Genomic DNA, 22240 nt, shown 5'->3' with positions numbered 1-22240 from the left:
TCTCCTGTACCTCCTACCCTATCCCCCACTCATCCACACTGAGGGCTTTGTTGCTCATTTCCACAATGTGGTGGCTGTCATCTCTCTTTCCTTTTTCCTTGCCCTTCTTGATTTAAGCCCTTTAAAAATCCTTTTTAAGTAGAAATATCAAAGTTTATTCTTTATCTTTTGGAGGCTTGTGTTTTTTGGTTTTTGGGTTTTTCTTTTCAAATTTCAAATCTTCTACCAGGAACAGGGCATGCCTCTCGTATGAAATAATTGTCCATTTTTTTATGGCAAGTCTTTGGGCATCTTAGAGTCCCATTGTCTTAGAGCAGAATTTCCTTTACTGTCTCTTGATTCTTCATGAGCATAGGGTATTAGAGTAGGGAAAAAAAATTCTCCACATCCACAATAACTAAAGGTCCTGTTTCTGAAAAAAAAGATGGATGAAATTCAATACTGAAAAAGGTAGTAACAACAGTTATTGAGCACTCGCTCTATTGCAGGTTCCGTTCTAAATACTTTACTGATATTAATTAACTCTATCTTCATGGCAATCCCAAGATCTTAGGGTTTTCATTCCCTTGTCTTCTCTGTTTAATAAAACTTGTTTATAGTCACTAATTAACAGAACTCTGATCCAGCCTCATGTTTGCATATGTGATTTCCAACATCCACTATTCTCCTTCCTCTGGGAAGTGTGGGACCTGATTCTCATTCCATTGTGTTCAGCCTTGTCCCCTCCCCTGGACCATTAAAACGAGCAGCCCAAGGCTCTGACCTCACCCAACCACTCAAAGATTTGCTAACGTGCCCCAAGTTATTTCTATAAGTGATATGCAAAATAGCTGACCAGCCCAGCCAATAGATTGCTTGTTTAAAATATATAAGCATTAATAAAATGCACAAATTAAATTTACAGATACTGGATACCTTGGATAAGAAACAATCTGTCATTATTATTCGACCGTGTGTCAGAGGTAGTATAGTATGGTGGTTCCTGTCCCAGCTCTGCCATTTACCGCCTGTATCATCTGCAGTAATTTATGGACCCTCTGTGTTTCAGTTCACCTAGCTGTAATATGGATTAATAACTCCTACCCCATAGTGGTGTAGTAAGGATAAAAGAAGTCAATCTTACACAAATAGCATTTGGAACAGCATTTGCCATATAATAAGCGTTGGCCATTACCTAAACTATTGGCAAACCTCATAAAAACTCTGAAAGGAAGGCATTATTTTACATTTCTTACAGATAAAGTAACAGCCCCCAAGAGAGTCAGTGTCTCCTACATCCATAGTTTCTAAAGTAATAGTCTTTGCAGAGCTCCCAAAATGTCTGTTAGATGAACTGAGTAAGATATCATTTGAGAAAGGAAAGTGTCTTCTCATCATATTCGAAGTCAAGGAAGGAATATGGAAATGCTGGGTTGTCAGAGTTTAGCCGACCATGAGCTTTTATATTTTGAACAAATATTCTTAAATAAGAATATTTAAGAGAATAAGAATGATTTACATGACATTTTTTATTATTCAGAATTATTTTCACATATGAAGGCTTAAGGGTATTTTCTGAAATTGAAATACTATGCTTTTTGGTCACACGAAGTCATGCTTAAAGATACATTTTGTCACTGCAAGGTCATGTGTGATCTTACTCCTCCAGTCTCTCTTAGCCTCAAACCTTGCTATGCATTCATGGGCTGTGTATTCCAGTCATACAGGACTTGTCTGTTTCTGCAGCAGGTCTTGCTGGTTTCAACCTCAGAGCGTTAACATATGCTGTTCCCTCAAACTAGAATGTCTTCCCTTTTATTCCTTTTAGCAAATATCTACAGATCTTGCAGGTCCTTCAGGTCTAAATTTTTTTTTTATTTTTTTTTTAACGCTTATTCATTTTTTGAGAGAGAGAGAGAGAGAGAGAGAGAGAGAGAGAGAGAGACAGAGCATCAGTGGGGGAGGGGCAGAGAGAGAAGGAGACACAGAATCCAACATAGGCTCCAGGCTCAGAACTGACAGCACGAAGCCTGACGCAGGGCTCGAACTCACAGACTGTGAGATCATGACCTGAGTCGAAGTCGGATGCTTAACTGACTGAGCCACCCAGGTGCCCCTAAAATTTTTATCTAACTTGTTAAGAAAACTTGAGTCCCCAGACTTAGGTAAGCACCCATAGTATACTTGCATAATTCCTATATTTCTGCTTCTGAGTCCTCTACATGTTTTCAATTGTTCAATTGATTATGTATAAGCATTTGTCTTTTCTGCTAACCTATAACCTCCATGAATTCATCAAACATATCTGCTTCCTTTTCCCACTTTTAAAAAATTTTTTAGGTTTACTTTGAGAGAGAGAGCATGCATGCACAAGTAAGCAGGGAAGGAACAGAGAGAGATGGAGAGAGATGCTATCAAGCAGGCTCCATGATGTCAGCACAAAGCCCTATGCAGGGCTTGAACTCAAGAACTGTGAGATCATGACCTGAATCAAAACCAAGAGTCGGACACTTAATAGACTGAGCCACCCAGGTGCTCCTTTTTCCCCTCTTTAACTCCACTCCTATCCCCTTTAATACTGTACCTTTCAGCTAAGTAGACCCCAACAGTCATTTCAACAAGAAATGACAAAATACTTTGTACAATGAGTTACTTCCAGTGCTTAGCTATTTTCTAAAGATGGAAGAACTATGTTTTAAGAAAATAGGCCTGGTAAAGTGAGACTAATTTAGTAAAAGTAAATTCTTCTTTCCTCTTCACTATATTTTCATATTAAGTCTCCTGGAAATTTTGTCTGTTATAAATCTAAGTTTAAATCTTTCCCTCCACTCATTGTCTTGATTTTATAGGAAGAGAAAAAAAAATCTTTTACCATTTAAGAAGTCAAGGTGTTCTTCTGAAATTATTTTGATCTGTTCTCTAAAATTCTTGAAGTAAAGGCAAAGTGAAGAGAAAAAAAAATCTTATTTTACGGAAACATGACGGAGAAGAGCTTTGTACTCTGCAAAAGTTATTCAAAGTTCCAAGTAGCTCTTCCATAACAAAAACCCAACAGGCAAATGACCCCTTTTCCTGTGAGCCAATCTGACTGTATAAGAGCAAAATTTCTTCCTTACTAATGTTTAAGGAAAAAAGTCATCCTCCCTCAGCTTTCATGGTTAACCAATTGTCATTGTTCTACAGTCTTGTAAACAAGCAGATGAGACAAGTGGGATTCATTTTAGAGATCATTAGGAAAGAACTGAGATGGACTTAGTGAAATTTTAAGTCAATACTTAACCAAGAGAACACGTGCCAGAAGAGAGACCCATATTTTCATCTAACAAACTAAATATCAGCTCCAAGACTATTATTGAAAAGCAGAGTTGACTCTCTAACTCCCAGCACACTCAGACAAAAATTTACCACTAAAGCCTAATTTATTTCCTTATCAGGCAATTAGTATATTATTAAAAATTCATGGCAGGGTCAATCTCCTGTTCATTTACATAATTAAGTTACCTTCTCTCATAAATTTCTTGAGCAGATTTTTGAGGATGGAAAATATTTTTTTCACATCATAAACCAAGGTTTCCATGGCTGGCTCACTTACTCTCGTGTGTGCATTCTCTCTCTCTCTCTCTCTCTCACACACACACACACACACACACACACACACATATATATATAGCTTTTAATCTTTCATAAAGTTCAAGCTGTCAGATTCTGGCAAGAGATGCCCAATTCTTCCTATTCCCTTTTTCATTCACTCACTGAGAAGTATCTGTAAATAAACAGTTATTTCTTAATACATGCTGAAAGCATACTTAGTGCTTCCTGAGGAGGGACTTGCGCCTGTCACCAAGGAAAAGGAATATACATTAGTGAACGCCAAACCTCATGAGGTTTATAGGATTGGTTTAGACAAGAAAGCAAAAAAGTGTTTTTCAGATTATATTCAAATCTCTTGAGCCCACAAAGTTTGTCTGAAGGATTCCTCTTTAGGTTTTCTGTTAATACTTTTGCAAGTAAAGAACAGTTTCTGTGGGAATCTGATACTCCTGATTTGGATCTTAGATCCAGAAAGTCTAGAAGTGTAAATCAATGTTTTAAAAGGTTAAATTTAGTGATTACAGAAGAGAATAGAGGAGGGGAAGAAAAAAAAAGTTTTCCTGGATCCTGTTAGGGTCTCTGGCTGGATCTGAAAATGAAGCTGAAAAAGACGGATTAACAGGAGAAAAGCATACAGATTTTATTGAATTTTTATATGTACATGGGAGCCTTCACAAGAGAATAAAGACCTGAAGTGACCAGAGCAGGGAGCTTTTCTGCCTTTTAGACAAAGAAACAATACCTTTGTGAAGAATTGACAAGACAAGGAGGTCTAGGCTTAGGGTAGTAAATGATGAAGAGGTAAAACTTAAAAAGATAAGAGTCAGTTTAACAAGATTTGTTTAAACAGCCTTTGGGGCTCTAAATTCCCTATCTCTAGTGATAAGGATATCTTCTATCCTCATGGTACTGGGTGGGCATCTTTCACAGGAGAGATTTTGTTCCTCCCTTCAGGGAAGAAGGGCAAGGGTGGGGAGGTCAGGGTGACCTCTCTGCTTCTGCCTTTCTCTCAAACTCCCTCCACTTTAAGATAATCTGGCGAGGCGCCATATTTGGGGTAGCATGTCCTCAATATCATCAATAGGTTGTTTCAGTTTATTCTTCTTGTTTGTTATCCAGTATTTACTAACAGCCAGGCAATATAAAAAGCAGTGAGGCAAACAAGTTTATTGCCTAGTGAGCCAACTCAAATGAAAGAGATTCTATATTTAATAAAGAGCACCCAGGAGGGTGCATTTGTAAGGGAACGATTGTTAGTTCTGTGTTACTGGGTAGAACATTTCTTCTTCTTCTTCTTTTTTTTTTTTTTTAAATGTTTGAATTGTCCAAATCACCTTCAATTCACCTCCAGGAAAGAAAAAGATACAAGCAAAGCTATTAACAACAGTGCTCAGTATTTAATATTATTTGTGTTTAAATCTGTATCTCTGCAAAGACCTACAGCAAGAGTCCATGCATTTCTGGTACGGAGCACAGAGTAGGCATTGAATCTGTTTGCGGAAGGAAGAAAGGAGGTCAGTATGTTACTGGTTTCAAAACTATTTACTTTGTTTAGGATTCATAAAATTAGTGTATAACTTATTCGTTATTTTAAATGAAAAATATTTGCCTGATACTAGTCAAATTAAGGGAAAGAATAAAATCATGTTTTCTTAAAACTATACTGCGCTTCCTTTTTTAAGTAACCATCTCCAGAAAAAGTTTTCTAAAATTAATACCTACTTTCCCAATCAAAGTCCAGTTCAGACTCCAGTAACCATCACCAGCATGCCATGTAATATTGACTACATATAGTCATGGCTGTTGGTCATCTAATTTGTTTCAGAATCCTGGTAAACCAAATAGTTTTTCAGGGCTTCTAAGTAAGATGCACTTTTAACCTCTGTTTATTTCTGTTTTTTATATATGTGCTCCCATTCTTAAATTTAAAAGTGAAACTTTGTCAATTTGGTAGAGGCTCTCGTTGTAAACAATTGTCCAAATTTTATAGAATATTTAGAAAGTAGTACATGTTGGAGGGGACAGTGGGGGTAAAGACAAGATAATAAGCAATGTGCTCAAAGGACAGAACAAAGAATATGGAACATTAGTGTTAAAAATGCTTCATTATTACTCAAAATTGGTCATTTTTGTCCTTTCACATTTCCATTATGGGAGAGATTTTCCACAAGATAAAATAAGGACAGAAAGAATTTTTGATGAAAAGTCAGGGCACACATCCTTAAAGGTGCTCTTGGAAGAATGCTCATTTGAAGAGGCAGAGAGTAAATGATTGACACTCTGCATAAGGGCTTTGAAAGTCAAGGCTTTGACGTGTCATTTGTTAGAAACCCTATTATAATAACTGACAGCCATATCCAGCAGATGCGCCATAGAGATGTTGTGCCAATTTCTTCCCTAAGAAACATTAAATATTGTGAATTTTAATATGAAATATTCAGCAGCAGAAACCAGTACTGCTATTTCTTGTTGACAAGGTAAGGACTAAGCATCATGCACAAAATTCTAAAAGGTATAAAGGTTACAAGTGGTGAAAATCATATCAAAGAGTTACAAGAGCTCCACTAAACCAGATGAGTTGAAAAGTGGACAGAATGAAAGATTTAAAAGCACAGAGACTCCTTTTATGCATAAGAACTTCTGTTTGAGGGACAAATCTTGAAATCAGCATTTAGAATTTACCTAAGACAGCTAGCTAATATAAAATATTTTGTGACACAAGAGGAGGGGTTCTGAGGAATGGGCACATGTTAAATATCTTCACTGTTTAACATGAGAAATTTGTTTATCATTCAAACTCAAGATGGTAGCAGCCAAGGGGTGCCTTGCTTGGGGTCTCAGTCAGTTAAGCGTCTTGATTTCCGCTCAGGTCATGATCTCTCAGTTCTCATGAGATTTAGCTCTGCGTCAGGGTCTGCAAGCCCTGTGCTGACAGTGTGGAGTCTGCTTAGGACTCTCACTCTCTCCCCCCCTCTCTCTGCACCCCCCCTGCTTGTTCTCGCTCTCTCTCTCCTAAAATAAATAAATTTAAACTTAAAAAGAAAAAAGATGGTAGCAGCCAAGAAAAAATACTTCATTTCTCTCCTACTTGCTCAAGCGGAAAAAAAAAAAAAAAAATGACCATGGAGAAGAAAATGAGACCAAATGTTTGTAAAGGAGAACTGGGCAGCCGCCCCAATGACTCTCTATCACTTCTTCCCAGTCCAAAACTGATGCTCTCTCCATATACAGTTTTTGCAGCTTTGAAAGGGAAGCATCTGAGAAAGCAGTTTATAAAATGCTGCTGACCACCAATCTTATCTTTGAAAGGGAAAGCATAGGCAAGCTGGCAGGAGCAGAAGCCAGGTCAGAAGAGAGCTGTGATTTTCCACATGTACTGGGCACAATCTAAAGGTAAGCTTATTAGACCACACACCTGCCATCCTTTTCCTTGCTCTATTTGCTCTAAGGAGGGGGTCAAGAACAGCATTTGGCATAAGCAAATGTACTACTTTGCTACAAAACGACATTACTGCCTTCCATGGATATTTCAGCGATACTTCTGCTTTGTTAATTTGGAAACTGAGTCACATGATACCTGGGTGAGTGCTGGGACACACTGGGTTAACATATCTTGCTAGGCCTTGCCCCAGAGCAGATCTTTTTCTTTATCTAGAAGACTTCCTTACTCCACAGCTTGGTTTATATTTGAGAACATAAACAGCTGATTTACCATTAATTTCCTTTTGTTAATATCAATGCATTGAATGACTACTTGGGAGGCAAGCACTTGCGTTTTATAAGACCACAAGAATGCTAAAAGGTAGAAATAATTCTTGCCCATCTGATAGCAGCAATTTAAATTGATACCTCAGATATTGGGAGGAGGGAAATTTCCTAAGGATGACAGCTAGCCTCTGATCTAATTTCAAAACCTTTTTAAATGCTTCACTGTGGTTTCCACCTAATGGCTTCTTGAAGCCATTATGCTCGGCCTAAGAGTCCTTAGACATTGGTACCCTCTAAAAGGCAGGTCTCTTATTGATTAACTAATGAATTAATTAATCCAAAGAGCCTGTGTTCCTTACCAAAGATCTATGTGTCTCAGGCTCAGATGGCATGGGGACAAGGAGACAGACGGTAAGTGTCTGCAAACATATGACCAGTATAAAAATTCAACTTTTTTTTTTTTTTTGGAAAGCCTATACCTACTAAGACAGGAGCATAACCTCTTTGCTGTGAAAGTGTTAGAGGTGATTTTGAGAACTTTATTAGTAGTCCTTGTGCCCCTCCCATGTGCATGTAACTTCTCGATTAGGGAATTACCTTACAATACCCCTAATTAATGCTAATTTATGCCCGTTTAGTGACCATAAAAATGTGTCACCAAATTTTAATTGCATGGGGAGGGTAGATAGATGAAAGTACTAAAGAATTAGTGTGTCATTTACTAAAGAGACCTTTAGGAACAATAAAGACCATCTGCCCTGTCAATCTTCACACTCTGGAGACAATACTCCACCTTACAATCCAATGATAAATAAAATTGCCTGCCGTAGCTATGAGGGTAAATGTTGCCCTTCTTCATTATTTGTGTCAAACCAGGATAGGTGGAACTTTTAGAGAGACAGCTTGTTGCAAATGCTGACTGTTCATTTTAAAATTAAGTTTTACGGGTAGCAAAGCATTTTTATAGAACAAAGGTGACATCTATTATCCACTTAGGTCTCAAGAGTATATTTTTCATAGGTTGTTAATTAAATAGTTCAGAAGGCAGTTTTTGAAATGTATCAGGTGAATTCTTTATTTATGTATGCCCCAGATTCCCCATATTCATGTACTTAAATGAGAATTTCATGTCAGTAGGTTTTGCAGACGACAGCAATGCTATTTCTAGATCTATCCTAAACTTTCCTTTATATTTAACACTCGGCTTCACTAGCAACTGACTTCGATATGTAACAAAGCCCACTTGCCGTTCCAAGTTTCAAGGAGGTTCAGCAGGCAATACGACTCATCGTTGATTCCCTGTGCCTAGTAAAGAGACTGCCACGTGGTACAGGCTAAGTATTTGCTGAGTGAGTGAATGAAAGGATGGATGATTTCAATCATCTGCTGATGTGGCCTCTACGCTCCAAAAGCAGTTCTGACAGCGTGACCATTCTTCCTGCCAGATTCCTCTAAATGGAGAAAGAAAAATCAATGAATATGTTCAAAGTAATGATAACTACTCCTGAGACGTTGGCATGGACTCCCATTAAGTTATGCCAGGTTAATAATATAATTGCTAAGCCCTTTGCCACTCTCACACCCCAGCCTTTTTAATTGGAAGGATTCCAGATGACTCAGAAGCTCTTCTGGCTTTAGCTAGTCACAGAGAACCACGCATCTCTCCGCTCACTGCCACACAGGCTACCCTCCCGCATGCAACTGTTCCTGAAGCACTCTTTTTTGTGTTTCCCTTATGCAACCACTACCCGCAGCGCTTGGATTCAGAGCCCTGGGCTGGGATGCTCCTTTCCATGGTCAGACTAAGAGCTAACATTTCTGCCCCATCCAGGATGACCAGAGGTAAGCCGGTGAGTCCCCAGATCTTGGGTATAGCTCTGAAAGGCAGAATTGCCTTAATGATGCATGGGGAAGAACTGTTCTAAGCTAGGGCTTGTTGGCACTAAGTCTGGTCACAGTATCAAAGCAGCTGGTAAGGAAAGAGACTTTCACCGAGTGTGACCCGGTATGGAATCCCAGAGAAATGGGACCGGGGGTCAGTCCGGCAGGGGCACTGTATTTCTCTGATGGGAAATTCTGCCAAGAGTGATTCAGAAAGACAATATATTTAAAAAAAAAATCAGCTAAAAGAGCATGCTTAGCATGAGCACAGTTTTGTCAAAAATAATATACATGGGTGCAAATGTAAATACTTTCCTATCTATCCACCTACCTAGCTATGACACTTACAACAATATGCAACCAAATTATAAAATGGTTATTTCTGGGCCTAAGAAATACAGATGAATTTTACTTCTTAACATAGTTCTGAATTTTTATTTTTATAAGTAGCAAGTATAACATTATTCCTCCAAAGAAGTTATTACCACCGGGCATAGTCACAATAAAAAAGAAAACCTACTGGGTGACAAAGAGGGTCAGAGATTCTTGACAGCAATTGTTTTAAATTTCTCATTCAGAAAATGCAAAACTTTACTCAGAAGATAAGGAAAATAAAACTTTTCTCCCCCTGTGATAATCTTAACCTATCAGAAAATACAAATATCTTAAATGATGCAAGTAAGCAAAACGGCACAGAATTTCCGTCCGTACGTAGTTTCTTTGTAACACTTTCCGGCAAAATTTTATCAAGTCGCTCATCCGATATGCAGTTACATTCATGTTATTTCTAGGACTGTTCTGGTTTGGAAGACATTAAAAGTTTCAACATTAAAAGCTTTGTTAACCTGGAACATGGAACACCAGCTCTCCCTGGGAGCACTGTGAAACAGGGATGCAGTGAACGACTGATGGCAAATTCTGCCATTTCCCCCAAGTTTCCAAACCCAGTGTGTGTGCCTCGATTTTGCAAATGACTGGGCATTTACAAAATGGGCTCTCTTTCCCCAGCATTAAATTCTTTAAACAAACGGGCACCATCCACACTGTAGAGGAATGAGATTAGAACTATTTTCTCCTTATTTTAAAGACAGTCTTTTTTTTACTTATGAGTTGAAGTTATAAAATGGCACAACTTGCCGTCAGGAATTTTAAGGCCATTTAGTTCATTGTATTGATTCCCATGCGACTCTAGGGCTGTATCAAAGATATGACAGAAACAGAAAATGGAAAAGGCGAAACAAAACATGAGCAAGGTAATCTCAAAAATAGGAAAGGGGAAGAAAACAAAAGGAAGATTTTCTTCCTCCTTTTAACCCAATGCTCTTGGGTACAGTCTTTAATGCTCTAGAAGGTCTTAGGAAGGAAGAAAGGTTATCTTATTGGCATCAGGAATGCTATCCTGGGGATTTTATTACCGGGGAAGTGAAAAGGAAGCCCCGATTCTCTGTCTGGCTCAGGGTCACCTCTGTCTGTGATGTTCCTTATGACTGGGCAGAATGATAAACATATGGCACCTCAAACTATTTGTATTAGATAAGGACACAGCTAAAACTGAGAGTTCGAAAAAATAAATGTTACACTTTATTAAGAGGAATATTTAGAGGACATTTCACTGATTGGTCTCTCTCATAAAAAATGTTTTCCTTTTGCCCATAAAAATTGTCTGTTTGCGTTCACTATGCTTATTTTCATTCTTTCTCTTCCAGCACAAGGTCAGTTTTATACAGACAATATATTGTTTCTCATAAAAACGAAACGGCCCTTCGTCATATATGCCAGCCATAATTAAAATACATCCAGACCCACAGCAGCGAACTTTAAGACCCTCAAACACTGCAGGTAGCAACTTTCATCAACCCGCGTAGAGACTGACGACCAGTATCCTACGGTTGCTGGCAGACTGAGATTGTGCTGAGATATGTGTGCGAATATATGTCATAATGGAGTGATTGGGAATCTGAGCTGTGGAGTGGAGATATCCAACTACATTTTAGTTATTTGGGCAGGAACCACATTCACGAAAATTGTTTATGGCTCTTAAAGGAGAATTTAGGCATTTGGTGTCTAATGATAACATTGGTTATCACACAGAGTCAATTAGGGACAGATTGCTGAAATAACATCACAAAATGGCCTGATAAACACTGGAGATATTTAGGATTGTGAATACGTTGAAATTTGCTTTTTGGCTTGGTTGGAATGAAAGGAAACACCACTAAAGATGTGATGCTCGGGAAATTCAGCTTGAGATAAGGAAGCTTGAAAAAGGAGGGGTGCCTGGGTGGCTCAGTCAGTTGAGCATCCAACTTTGGTTCAGCTCATGATCTCACAGCTCGTGAGTTCGAGCCCCGCGTCAGGCTCTGTGGTGACAGCTCGGAGCCTGGAGCCTGCTTCGGATTCTGTGCCTCCTCTCTCTCTGCCCCAACCCACTCGCATTCTGTCTCTGTCTCTCTCAAAAATAAATAAACATTAAAAAAAAATTTAAAAAGAAAGAAGAAAAGAAATAACTTGATTCAAGTACAAGGAAAAAAACAAGGGCATACATATGTAAACACGGGCTTTTATCTAGTCCTGTATTTCATTCTTTATGGAGGAAAGACTGTTGAAGGAAAATTAGGAGACAGTTCAATAGAAACCCTTAATTGATTGGAATGCCAACTGCAGAAATAGACAACTGGAAGAATCTAGTAGGATGAGCTGTATGCTATTGCAAACAATGAATAAATAAATAATCGTAAATAATGCAACACAGGCAGCTATCAGAAAATAAAATGGTAACAATTAAGAGCCTGTTGTTAAGGGAAGTATGTATAGTTAGCTATTCTGTGCATTCTCTTCCTCTCTCTCTCTCATACACACACACACACACACACACACCAAAATTAATTACCATCTTGTCCTTCAAGAAGCTGCTGTTGTGAATAGTGAATGTCAGCCCTAGCAAATAAAGAAGAAAAGAAAGCAATAAAGTCCTAAAAATGTATTAAAGCTCCTATCATAGACACTTTCTAAATAAAACTTTTGAAAGTGTTAAAAGTTTATTTCTTTTATTTCATTTTTAAAAATTTATTTAATCTATCTTGAGAGAGAGAGAAAGTGCAAGCTGGGGGGGGGGGGGGGAGGTGGTGCAGAGAGAGAGAATTCTAAGCAGGATTCACACTGCCAACATAGAGCCCAGTGGAGGGCTGGAACTCACAAATGGACAGATCATGACCTGAACCGGAATCTAGAGTTGGACCCTTAACTGGCTAAGCCACCCAGGGGCCCCAAGTTTATTTTTAGTTACCATAATAATTTCAACTCCTGTCCCTGCACCTGGTAGAAGTATGGGATAGTCCAAAATATCAATTTTAATTTTTTGAATTCAATTTTAGCATGCAGTCTGTGTTTAGGTCTGAAAAACCAGAAAAAAAAATCCTGATAACAAACATGCTTCAATAACCAGTAATACTAGACTTGGAAGGAGCATGGGAAGTGTTTATTTTTATTGCCAAACCATCCTACAACTTAATCTACATGAGCAAACAAAATATCACTTCTCAGATTACTATCAAACATCAGCTTAAGAGGACTTGGTTTTTTCTTTCTCTAGCTTTTTGTGGGAAAGGCGTAACATGCTCGTGTTTCAAAGATTTTTTTTTTTCCTATTAGGAAATAGGCCAATAAAGAGTAAAGGTGTGATAGGTGAACAATGATTTAGGCAGAATACTTGATAATATTGTCAATCCAAAAAGTATTTTTATTTTTTAATTTGTATTTATTTTGAGAGAGAGAAAATGAGAGCTAGAGAGTATGAGTGAGGGAGGTGGAAAGAGAGAATCCCAAGCAGGCTCTGCGCTGTCAGCACAGAGCCAGAAAGGTGGGTCATGATCTCACAAATTCTCAGGAACCTTGAGATCATGACCTAATCTCAAATAAAAAATCAGAAGCTTAACTGACTGAGCCACCCACGCACCCTATCCAAAAAGTTGGATTTTTCTAAATTTTTTTAATGTTTATTTTTGATAGAGAGAGAAACAGAGTGTGAGTAGGGGAAGGGCAGAGAGAGAGGTTAGACACAGAATGTGAAGCAGGCTCCAGGCTCTGAGCTGTCAGCACAGAGCCTGACACAGACCTCCGACACACAAATGGGGAGCATGACCTGAGGTTCAGTTGGACCCTTAACCAGGTGCTTCCCAAAAGTATTTTTGAATGCTTACTCAGTACCAGCAATAGAAGAGACACAACAACAACAACAACAACAACAACAAGTATCGTCTGGGTTCTCAAAAAAAACCAAAAACCAAAAAACAAAACCTATTAAAGGGATAAGAAACATATGTAAACCATACAGAAAAGTAAAAAAAAATAAAAAAGCACACAAAGTAAGTTCAGAGAGCAGATCTGGGATGTGTCTTGCAACATAAAGTTGATTTCAATCAGTCAAACCTGAAAGAGGAGAATTACAAACACAGGGAAAGCTAAAGTTGCAAGAAGCATAGAAATGATAAGGTAAGAGTTGGAAGAACATTGGAATACACATAGGAAAGAAATATAAAGAGGAAAAAGAAGATAGAAAAAACAGGATGAAATCTACAGAAGATTTGGTCACACTGAGGATGTGCACGGTAAAAAGAGTCTTTGCTTTTTCCATTCTTCTCTGATTCTTTTCGGGGTCCTTACTGGGCTGTTATTTTTCTGATATTCTCCAGGGTTATATCCTTGACCCAATATTCAAGACATTCTTTATGGTTGCTGGGACTAGCCACCTTTATATATAGTGACAACCATCCCTGACACTTTGATGACTCTCAAATATGTTTGTCCAGTTCCAATGTCCAAACCCCACTTCTAAGCCTCCAATCCACATTTCTAGCTAACTTATGGGTTATTCATCTCAAATAGCCCTAAAGCACCTCAAAATCAACATGTTTCCACTTGCTCATTCTCTATACTTTGTTAATAACACCATCATTTTCCTTTGATGAAAAGCCGTTTCTCTATTAAGCATACCATTTGTACATTAAAGGAAAAAAAAAAAAAAAGAACCTGCTAAGGGAGGAGACTGGGGTAATTTATTAAATAGAGAAGACCATTTGGTGAACCCTGAAACCCCCTCCTGTTTTAATGGGGGATTAAACCAGTGGTCATCTGCCAAAGGGCAGCTCTTCTGTACGCTGGGCAGTGGCCTAAGAGGGAGGCTGGTGCAAAGCACTCAGCGAGTAGAGGAAGTACTGACCAGATCAGTTAGACAATCTCTAACAGAAATGGAATTTGAGATGTGAGACAGTATTAGAGCATTAAGCAAGGGACAATGTTAGTGTAAGTGTAAGAGGCACTAAAAGGCAGTAAAAATAGGGTGGTTGAGTTAACTTGATGATGATGCACTAAAGACAAAGCAACTCTTATGGTCCACCCTCATCTAAGTCCAGCACAGTGCATGGTACTCCATGGATATTCAATAAATACATGTTGACTTTTTCATTTTGCTTGAGACTATACAGCCACTAGAACTTTGCAGATCTATTAATCTGACGCTCTAGATCCATTAATCTGAGAGAGAGTAGGAAAAATAAGAAGGCATTGATGCAAGATATAAGATAGGATCTGGGATGGTGGGAGAATCAAAAAAGAAGGATACATGAGAGGCAAATAGGGAAACAGAATCCCCAAGACTTAGCTAATATAGTTAAAAGACAATGAAAAGTTGGCTCCAGGTGATTAGCTTGAATATCCTGAGAAGATGCTAAATCTTCACTAGCTTTATGAAAATTTAGAGGAGCTGGTTTCGAGATGATGTGGATAAGTCGGGTTTTGGAAGTCAAGAGTGGAGACAAGGCTTGGGGGAGAATTTCTTGTGAAGGAAAGAAGTAGGAGTTGAGTGATAGTATTCTTTATGATATTCAATTCTTAACTATCTTATACACAGTATAAAAATACTATTATTAACAATAATGGTATGTCACTTTTTTATTTAACAAGGTATTTATTTTTTAATTTAATTTTTCAAGTTTATTTACTTACTTATTTTGAGAGAAAGAGAGAGGGAGAGGCAGACAGAGAATCACAAGCAGGCTCCATGCTGTCAGCACAGAGTCTTCCAGGGGCTCCATTCCATGAATTATGAGATCATGACCTGAGCCAAAATCAAGAGTCAGATGCTTAACCCACTGAGCCACCCAGGTGCCCTTTATTTAACAAGGCAAAAAACTGTATATTGCCTTTCGTATCATCTCCTATATATTCCCAAGCAGAGAATCTGGGATTATCATTTGTCAAATAAAACACTGTTATAAATTCCATAACACAGAACTATCTTCTCTGGTAAATTTACAGTTTCCTGATTGACTCCTGTATCGCAATGCCCTACCACTCAGCAGATTCCTTCTCTAGATTAACATTACCAATTATGAATTTTTTAGCTTAGTTGTTCACAGTTAGTAGTATTTATTTCCTAAAATAAATAGCTGAATTTATTTTATGATCTGCTGAAACAATTCATATTTATGTTTTATTAATTGGCTACCATATTAGAAAGATTTTCAATAATTGTGAGAATGAATCATCTTATCAATTATTCTCCCCTCTCACACACACCCCCCAGGGCTCCCTATTTTACTGCTATTTAGATTAGACTGCTATTTGAAAGTATTTTTTATCATCTATATAAAATATGATATGATTATATATTTTTAATTTCTCTCATTTATTAGAATAGACTTCTTTTAGGCCGCTGGTTCTTTGTGTGAAGTACGTTTCTGAAGTTAGCCCCTTGCCTTCATGTTTCTAATTATTTCTTGTTTAAATTGGATTCCAGTTTCTTAACCTATGAAATGAGGCAGTGGGGCTAGGTGTTCTTAAGTCTCTTCAGGACTAATGTCAATGAATCCTCTGACTCTTATAGAAGACATTAGTCTATGTCTAATCACAAGGCTGCATGATTACACAATTCTCCTGGTTCATTCTATCACATCTGTAATGTTATTAATATTAAATATTGAGGCAGCTTGTGTAAATAACATAGTGCTATGACCTATAGCGCATGCACTGAAAACATTTGTGATGGATATTTCTATTTCTTCTTTTTTAATATGTGCAATACTCGTACATATGGAAGACATTGCAGATAAGAAAGAGGGTAGGTAGAAAAGGGCCACAGGCATTGCTTGAACTAATGATGATATTCCTTATGAAGATGCAATAAATATGTAATAATTTTATTTTTATTGCATTTTCATCTATTTTCCATCATAGAAAAAATCGTGAAATTTTGTTGGCAACTATTGCCCTCTTGAATGATCTATACTGCAGAAAGAATGGCATTCTTTCCATGGGTATTTATTATGTTTTACTTTTACTTTATACTTTATTTTATTCAGCTTAAGCAGCTGAATGATGCTGCACTATAAGGTTATTAGGGGGTTATATCTAGAGTCCAACTAAAGATAAAACTAACTCAAGTCTTCATTTTCAGTCAATATTATAAAAGGCTTTTAGATTCATCTGGAAGCTTATTGTACTGCCAACCTTTGCCATTTTTATTCCCTTTCCATTACCCAAAATAATGTATTTTTCATTTTTAGTAGATTTATAAATTTGATCCACGTTCCAGGCAATGAAATGACGTGTTTTTTTTATTTCTTTTTTATAATGCCCACTCTGCAGGATTAGATGGGAATAGGATGAGAGAATGAGAGGTTATAAGTGGCAGAAGTTGGTAACCTGAATTAGGGAAATTAAAATGGAATAAAAAGATTTAAATGCATTTAAAATTGGGGGTCCTGGGTGAGCGCCAGACTTTGGCTCAGGTCATGATCTCGGGTTTGTGGGTTTGAGCCCCATGTCGGGCTTGGTGCTGACAGCTCAGAGCCTGGAGCTTGGTTCAGATTTTATGTCTCCCTCTCTCTGTATCTCCCCTGTTCATGCTCTGTCTCTCAAAAAAATAAACAAACATTAAAAAAATTAATAAAAATTATTTAGATGATATATCAGTAGAATGGAGGGAAGAACAAATTAAAGGTAATTCCAAATTTCTCGCTTTAGTAACAGTGTGGATGGTGGTGTCATTAACTAAGACTGAGACTATCAGAGGAGTAAGTGATGGTAGTTTTGATATAAAAAGTTTGAGTAAGAATATAATAGGTTTGTTTATACCTACTGAGTTTGAGGTACCTATTATAATTAAACAAACACACTCATGAAATTTGAACCTTATGGGAGCCAGGTTCCAGAATGTTCCACAATGGTTCCTGCTACCATACCCTTTCGCAATCTCTCCTCACACTGTATCAACATCAGTCTGTGTGACCAACAGAATATGGCAGATTATATGACACTTCAGAAGTTAGATCATCAAAAGCATCATGGCCTCTCTCCTTGCTCTGTCTTATTACTTACTCCAAAAGAAAACAGCAGCCATGTTTTAAGAAAACTTGGGTGGCACAGAAGACAGCTCCATACGACAAGGAACGGACACCTGACAACAGTCACGTGAGCCATCTTGGAAGACGACCGTCCAGCCCCAGTCAAGTCTTCTGATAACTAAAGCCCCATCAACAAATTTCCTATAATATATTTTTTAAATGTTTATTTTTGAGAGAGAGCAATCAGGGGAGGGGTAGTAAGACAGAGGGGACAGAGGATCTGAAGCAGGCTCTGTGCTGACAGCACAAGCCCCATGCAGGGCTCAAACTCACGAACTACAAGGTCATGACCTAAGCCCAAGTTGGAAGCTCAATGGAATGAGCCACCCAGGAGCCCCAATGTCCTATAACATTTTAAGACACTTTGAGCCTTAGCATCCAGTTAAGCTGTTCCTAGATTCCTGATCCTCGGAAACTATGTGAGACTATAAATTCTTGCTGTTTTAAGCTGCTAAATTTGGGGCTAATTTGTCATGAAACAATAATTAACTAATACAGACCTCAATAAAGAGATTGAAACCAGAAATAAAGGTAAGAAATACCAGCATCAATTTCATATTTTTGGATGAGTTTCACTTCGATATTGTGTCTAGGAAGAATAAAGGAGAGGATCTTAAATACGGCAATATTTAAGGACCAGGAATCAGAGGGAAAAGATCCAAATGCGACTGGGAAGTGACTAGAAAGGCATGAGGAAAATTAAAATGGGCAATGTCATAGAAGCCACAAAAACAAGTATTTTGAGAGAGAAGTGGAGGAGGGGTAGCCAAACTAACAAATTCTAAGAGGTTAACTCAAAGAAAGACAAATATAGTGACAGTCAGGAGGTCATCTGGATTGAAAGCAGTTTCAGAGGAGTGTTAAAAATGGAAACAAACAAAAAAGTGAACCGAAACTAGACCCTGAATTATTCTGAGGACAAATGCCTATTACGATGACTACCACAAGTCGATGCTAAATTTTGGTACAGCTGCACATTTTAAGTTTGGAAGGGAACTCAGAGCCTGGAGCCTGCTTTGGATTCTGTATCTCCCTCTCTCTCTGCCCCTCCCCAACTCATGCTCACACTCTTTCTCTGTCAAAAATAAAAATATATTATTTTCATCTATAAAAGTATTTTTATACAATACAAAATATCATATAATATAAAACATTATTTATAAAAGTTTTTTTTATAAAAATAAAACTTTATATTAAAAAAAAGTTTGGAAGGGAACTAAAAGTGGTCTCTCGTGTACAATGCATTCTTCACTTGCACCAGAAGAAATAACTAGGTCTTCAGATTTGCAATGGGAAAGGTACACTAGCTACGAGTTCAAGTGAAAGAATCAACAAATACACAAGGATACAAATCACTCTGAATGAGCATCAAGAGATGAAAATGATTAAGATTCTCCAGAACTTCAGATAGTAACATTTTTAGAAAAATATAAGATGAACCCTAAAAGCATAAAAATGTGAGTTCACAAAATGACTATGATCAAGCATCATAATAATTTCAGAAACCAATTGGCATAATTGGAAAAGAATATAGTAGAACTTTAAAAATAACATCATGAGGGGCACCTAGGTGGTTCAGTGGGTTAAGCTTCCAGCTCTTGATTTCAGCTCAGGTCATTATCTCATAGTTATGAGTTTGAGCTCCACATCAGGTTCCGTGTTGGGCGTGGGGCCTGCTTGGAACCCTCCCTCCTTCCTTCTGCCTCTCCCCCACTCATGCTTGTGTTCTCTGTTTCTGTATCTCTCTCTCTCTCTCTCTCAAAAAAAGAAAAAAGAAAAGAAAAAAGAAAATGATTGAAATTAGATACTCAATGAACAAGTTAAACAGCAGACTGGATATGGATAATAAAAGAATTAATTAACTGCATAGACTATTCCAAAACGCTGAGGAAGAAGCTGAAATGAAGACAGGTTAAAAAAAAAATGAGAAAGATCTTCAGAAATGACTCAGAGTTTGGCCCATAGAAACACAAATATGGAAAATATATGTTTTTTTCCAAAAAAAAAAAAAAAAAAAAGGTTAAGAGACATGGAGAACAGAATGAGACCAGTGAAAAGGAATTCAAAGGAGACCAACCTATATATGAAGGAAAATAATATATGACACAAATGACTTTGCAGATCACTCGAGACAATTCCATAAATAATACTGGGACAAATTATGTTCACATGGGAAAAAATAAAATTATACCGCTACCTCAAGCAAGATACCCTCAACAAACTCTTATTGGGCAGTTATGTGCCAGGAACTGCATCTCTTATCTGGCATTCAGCAATTATAGGTATAGTATTTCCATTCAGAAATATAGTGTACCCACGCTTTTCTCCTTTCCTCTTTCTCCCTTCCACTCTCCCTCCCTCTTTGGAGTATTGAGCCATCCTTCTCGATGGTATTTCTCTTTCCACTGTGGCTTTAATCTCGACATTTCTTCAAAACAATCTTTCTATAATGCAAATCTGAGTATATGCTTCTTGCTTTAATGACTTCTACTCTCTTTGGAATAAAATAAACACTCCATGGCATGGCATGCCAAGAGCTTCTTCCTCTCCCCAGCTTCCCGATGTTATCAGTAAAATGCATACACAAGGTCTTGAGTGTTCTAATACTTTCAAGCTCCCTAAAACGTTCTCCTGTTTTTTCATCCCTCTATGCACCCATCTATGCCACTTCCCTGTCAAGAGATGTACCACTACAGAGAGCTTTGTTCCCAAGCAGAAGTTTTTCTCATCTTTATGAGATGCAGAGTAAGCACTGTCTCTTCTGTGGGGTAAGCGGGGACTCCTTCCCCTCACTTTCTGGACAGCTTTCTATCAACATTTAAAACATCAATTGCCAGTGTTTGCTTACTTTTCCAACTCTCCACTAAAATATAAGCTCACTGAGGGAAGGAATTGATTACACCCTTAAGGTTCTGAACAACGCTTACCCACTTTTAGATGGAATTTAAAGGCAAGTAAAAAAATCACCAAAACCAAACACAACATTAACATATGATTTGATTCTTTCTGAAATGATTCTAAGGCCTAGACATTCGGTACTCATTAAATAGTACAGCATCAGAGAAAACGAGAGAAACAGAAAGGACCAGAATACCAGAATAGTAATATGTAAGAAATTATTGTAATGAGAGTCTTTCACTTTGGTTTTGGTCATGTGATTTGCTTTGCCAACAGGATGTGAACAGAGAAGCTTCACACAAGGACCGAAAATGTGCTGGAATGTCAGGTATGCATTCGTGTACTCAGTCTGTAACCACTAGAAGAAAATACCCCGTCTGGTTCACTGGTGGTTTATTTTCCTGTTCTTGTCCTTTGAAAATGCAAGTGCATAGGTAATAATTCCTTTGCAGGTAATAGGATTCTGATTAAAAGGCTCTACTGAACTGTGACTTATCTCTCTACTTGGAATTTGCAAATGCTAATGAACTTACATATTTTTCTTATGTGCAGTACAGACATCCAGTTCACTTGCTCCCACCTGATTTCCTGAAAAAGTAGCAGTCTAGATCCATAATTGTCTTAATGGAGGGCTTATTTACTTAGCCAAAAATGTTCACCTCTAACAGTCACATATAAATCCCAGACTGAAGCCATGCCAATCAAGATTCCAACTCAGAGGTAGACTATGCCTGCAAGACTGCCGCCAGATTTGCTTTTTTATTGAGCAGAATTCTATAGACAGGCAGAACTTGTACTGAAGCCATTCACATCAGCCTGTAAAAAGAAAAAAAAAAAAAAACTGGAAAAGTTCACTCACAAGAGCAACGTAAAGAAAAAGACAGCCCTGAGTTGGGGGGGAGAAAAATGAGGTCACGGCAAAAAAGGAGTTAACTCAGGTTACTCAAAAATCTCAAACACCATCCAAAGTAAATCAAAAAGCCATACCGGGATTTCTGGAGACACCAGTGCTTCAGGAACTTGGCAGCTCGGTTTATTAGAGGACAATGGTAATGAGGCCATGCTTTAGGATCCTGAGTGGACACTTCCTCTGGTTGTGTTCCAAGACCAAGGACTTCACCTCTAACTCAAATAGGAAGCCGTGAAACATTGGCTGTCAGTTACAATGGGACGTAAGTGAAAGAGTTTTGATGGAACAGTGCAAATCTATCACTCCCCACTGAAAAGGCAGGTCAAGGTACAGGTTCTATTGATGGAGCGTGTGAACAGACTCATCTTAGTAAAGAAATATAAAATTACAGAGCTAAAGATTGATCAGTTGTCAGTTTGTCCTCATGTTCTTTGTTAATGCTGTTATCTTTTATAACTCATTAGCTAAAAATGGGCAGAGAGTGAGTTATGGTGTCTTTATTCCAGTTCAGATGATGCCTCAGGTCTGACTAGCCCACAGGAAGAAAATGAGCCTCTCTCATATAAAATAAGTATACATCCTTGGAAACAATTCTAGTTTCTAGTTCAGTGTTCTGTCACAACTCTATTTGGGCTACCAGCCGAATAAAAAGAAATTACACGGAAGAAGCACAGGAAAATAGTTATTTTAAATTTAATTTATTTTTAAAAGTTGGTTCTTATTATTGATATCTCACTGTTGGTTTCAATGTGGCCATAATAATAACTTTCCAAGAAAGGTGGTCATTCATATTCCATACGAAAGTTCTCAAAAATGGCTATTTAAGGGGCCCCTGGGTGGCTCAGTCAGTTAATCGTCTGACTTCAGCTCA

The 22240-nt window shown here is 37.9% G+C and overlaps 1 long non-coding RNA gene across 1 annotated transcript in view; it reads right to left on the bottom strand.

Annotated features, from left to right (window-relative positions):
- Positions 1–12081: 12081 nt before the first annotated feature.
- LOC128314258 (uncharacterized) overlaps positions 12082–22240 on the bottom strand; it is a 154132-nt gene continuing 143973 nt past the window's right edge. Inside the window, exon 2 of the long non-coding RNA XR_008295754.1 lies at positions 12082–16033. This is a non-coding gene — a long non-coding RNA (uncharacterized LOC128314258). The remainder of the gene's footprint in view (positions 16034–22240) is intronic.

This window comes from Acinonyx jubatus, chromosome A1, assembly GCF_027475565.1.
Source record: "Acinonyx jubatus isolate Ajub_Pintada_27869175 chromosome A1, VMU_Ajub_asm_v1.0, whole genome shotgun sequence".
Lineage (NCBI taxonomy): Eukaryota > Metazoa > Chordata > Mammalia > Carnivora > Felidae > Acinonyx > Acinonyx jubatus.
This window is presented reverse-complemented; position numbering and strand designations above follow the sequence as displayed.